Here is a 4,405-nt window from a genome sequence, read left to right as displayed (position 1 = left end):
GCCGCTGTCTGAATGAGCTGATTTCCGCAACCAAGTAAATATAACAAGCAACAAACATTTAAAGGAAGCATGCATCTAGCATTCGCATCTGTATTACAATGCAGAAACTGAAGCGTGTGCTCTAAATGAATTTAGTAAGAGCAAATGTTCTTAAAATTTTACAAACACCAGATATTACCGCATTTAATTTTAAACTCAAACTATTGGGGCCGGTTTAACGAGCTGATATATTTTTGTTTATGATTTAAAAGCCCATGCACATTATTAAGAATGTCGTGAGTTGATGCTTTATCTGTTTCACAAATAAAACTAAGCAATAATTTAAGTTTTTTTCTTGAAATACTATCTTATACAGAAACAATGCTCACAGAATTGTTGTTGTATTTAAATCAATTAAACATGTCAATTGTCACCCATAAGAAGCGACAAATTTCTTACTTAATGCGTTATTAGGAACCGTCGAATTACTTGGACACCAGGGGCACAGTTACAAAGGCAAACATATAGACAAGGTTAATGAAACATATTACTCAATATGTACATTTACCCTCGATAAGACAGATGACAATACTATCCTATCACTAAGCTGTATACCCATTTGTTTTCATTTATGTTTTTTTCTAACATCATCTATAACACACTGTTAAGAACTTACTGTTTTTGGAAATGAAAGTTTTCAATCATTGAAAACGAATTTATTAGGCATGTTTGCGTATTCTTTGCATTTGAAGGTCTCCCCAAAAAACTGTATAAGAGAAGCCTTAGTAGATGCTATGGTCATTCCAATACACAATTATATGTAAAAAATAAATAAAAGAAGATAAATATTAGTATGCATGTTTAACTTAATCTTGGAAATTCAAACTTTATATTTGATTTTGTAAGACTATTTTAAAACATTTATTTAATAACGACAACAATCAGATATTGTTCAGTAAACGTCCCGATTCAACAGTTTCCAGCCGAATTTGTCCAGATACTCGCGTTCCTAATCCAATTCTGATCTAATTTGTATCTTTCGTATGGTAAAAACGACCGAATCTGTAGCGATTATGTTTCCTTGCAACAGGTTTAAAATATTGTTACGTTCCCAAAATATATACCAAATAAAACATTCGAGATTAATCATGGACACCTTTTGTATTGCCTTGTAGGACATATAAATATTTGTATAGGAAATTCATTGATTGATGTGGTTTCAAGGTGAAATATCTTTAATCAATCTGGTCGTTCACGTACTAAAACATATTAAAGAATACCATTGAATCTGCGAAATTTTGCGAGTGCACCTAACGTGATAAACTACTGTTTTTGTAAGGTATATATGTCTCTGTATTGTATGTTGCAATAATCTTGTCATATATGTTTGACTAAAAAATCTGAAAAATCGCCATGATGCATATGTATGTTCAAGATGTGAATTTTTTATGTTTTATACCTCACATTTAAGCTTAAAAGCTGATGCATTATATTTGCTTGGTTATAACAGTTCGTTTATTATATTCCGTTTAAAAACAACAAAACACATCACGTGACATTGTGCAGTTAATGTGTTGTTCAATAAACTAGTCTGTAACTAAATAGAGTTGTTTAATTGTATGGTATATCTATTCTTATCAGTTACAAAAAATGTTTCAACATGAAACATTGTGTATTAAAAATTGTAGAACATACCAATGATGCAATATAAACTACAAGGACAAGCCCAGTAGCCAAATATTTACGAGGACCTTGTTTTAAATGGTTTAAAGCACCTTTTCCTTACAGTTCAAATATAATGTTTAAAAAAATGGTTTAAAAGGACACCTTAACCGTTTTTGTTTGGTGGAGCAGATTTATGTTAAAGAAACAAACTTGATCACAATTTGTATTTCTTTTCAATCTATTTATGAAGCAATCTTTTCCATTTCTTGGCAAAATTGAAACTTATAGTTTCTGTCAAAATAACGTATTTTTTCAAAATTATAAAAGCCCCGGCACCATACTCAAAATGATGAGCACATACTAGCTTAATTTTTAGGGAGTCAATCGAAATATTAAAGCTCCATAATTTAGCCGAACGGTCTGATGACCCAAGTGTACTTTTCTGACTTATGTCTAATGTTAATCCGATCCTTGATCAAACAGTATGTTTCATACTAAAACTACAACCATTTTGAAAACAAGAAATAGATAATATGACTTACTCTGATTGTAAACCCACAAGGCACATCCATTTCTTTGAAAAGCAGATTCATTTATTTGTTGGTGTTTCTATCCTTGATGAGTGGTCGGAACCATTTCACACCTTGTGGTACCTCCCTAACAGAACAGTTATCACTGCCACCATTCAAATCACCATAGATGGTATGGAAATTATCTGTAACTTTTTTAAAAATGAATGTTAACGTCCATGCGACTTAAAAATTAAAAATAAAATGATAAGGAAAAGCATTTTAAAACGATTATATAGCTGAATTCAAGCTTTCCTTGCTCGTGGTGTCAGAGATCTATTCTGCTTGCAAGGATAGATCACTTCGTAGAAGATTGGGACCGAGTCTGACTCGTCAGGTCCTGCTTTCGTATTGCAAGTAAAAAAAAAAACGCCAAATTTGCAGACCAAAAATCTCATCGAGTATGACCATTTCAGTTCAGTTCAGATTTATTGGCATATCGGCAATTTTGCATTGGACCATTTACACGGACATAATGAAAAGCAATGACAAGCAATGAACATAAATCCCTATAAACAATATATTAACATTCAATAAACAAACAGTAATAGATCACAGTAACATAAATAATGCCATACTATATGCTATATATTAATTCCATATAATCTAGTTAAGAATCAGCTAAGTCTTATAAAAAAAACATTTCTTCCTTCCATTGCAAAGTAAATATATTTGCAACATTGTTTACATGTTTCCAAGTTCTGTTCGGCATATCTGTTTATCGGGATTAGATAAGAAATGCTTTAATTGGAGAGCTACCAACGCCGATGCGGACAATACTAATTACTGTCTGCCATGCTATGCAGGCGGAAGGGGTAACTGGATAGATGGATAGAAGAGCAATTCTTGTCCGCGGTACATAATCATTAATGTTAGGATTGCAATAGAAGTACCAACTAGCCAAGTTCTACATTGTTTGGCTTGGGATATAAAATGGGAAATCTATATACTATTGTCTGTACATAAAGCTTTTGAATTCAGAAATACGTGTATTTATATTTAACATATGTAATATGTTTATATTGATATAGCAACCATTGTCTCCTCACTGTGATAACATTATAGTATTATATATATTATATTTTGAATTATATAATAATATAGTGTTCGTTGTTGTAAATATTTGTTTATATGAAATTGTATTTGACCACTGACGTATGAATTGTCATGATATGTGTATATATGCATCAATCTTGTATGCTCATGGGCCTTTGGCCTTAATGCATTTGAATTAAACTATCAAACTGTATTATTGTCTTGAAAAGTGAATATATAGGTCTCGTCAGACACTTGCAAGAAAAACATGAACTTAACCTTTTGAGTTTCTTGCTAGTAATTATGCAATATGATGTATGAAAAGCTATATCAATAAATGTGTATTATGTTATGTTTTTGTATGCTACTCCTGCTTAGTGTCTGCAACATGTTGGCCATACAATAGTGCCCCTTAACAGTTTGTTAGTTTACATTTCGTCTACTGATTATTGTAAGGGTCATTGTTAGGTTTAGACCAAACCCTACCCCTAACCCTAGTGTCTGTAACATGTAGGCCTTACCATAGTACCTCTTAACAGTTTATTTGTTTACTTTTCTCTACTGGTAAGTGTAATGGTTGGTGTTAGGTCTAAACCCTAACTCAAACCCTAATCCTAAACCTAGTGTATGTACCTTTTGTCTACTGGAAAGGGTAAGGATTGGTATTAGGTCTGGACCCTTACCCAAACCCTAATCCTTACCCTTGTAACTGCACCTTTCGTCTACTGGTTAGGGTAGCGGTTTGTATTAGGTATAGACCCTTACCCAAACCCTAATCCTTACCCTAATGGCTGCACCTTACAACTACTAGTTAGGGTTAGGGGTTGGTGTTAGGTCTAGACCCTTACTCAAACCCTAATCCTTACCCTAGTGTCTGCACCTTTCGTCTACTAGTTAGGGTAGGGGTTTGTATTAGGTATAGACCCTTACCCAAACCCTAATCCTTACCCTAATGGCTGCACCTTACAACTACTAGTTAGGGCTATGGGTTGGGGTTTGGTCTAGACCCTTACCCAAACCCTAATCCTTACCCTAGAGTCTGCACCTTTCGTCTACTAGTTAGGGTAGGGGTTGGTGTTAGGTCTAGACCCTTACCCAAACCCTAACCCTAACCCTAGTGTCTGCACCTTTCGTCTACTAGTTAGGGTAGGGGTTTG

Source organism: Mya arenaria, chromosome 1 (assembly GCF_026914265.1).
Source record: "Mya arenaria isolate MELC-2E11 chromosome 1, ASM2691426v1".
NCBI lineage: Eukaryota > Metazoa > Mollusca > Bivalvia > Myida > Myidae > Mya > Mya arenaria.
The sequence above is the reverse complement of the archived record's forward strand: the minus strand, read 5'-3'. Positions refer to the sequence as shown.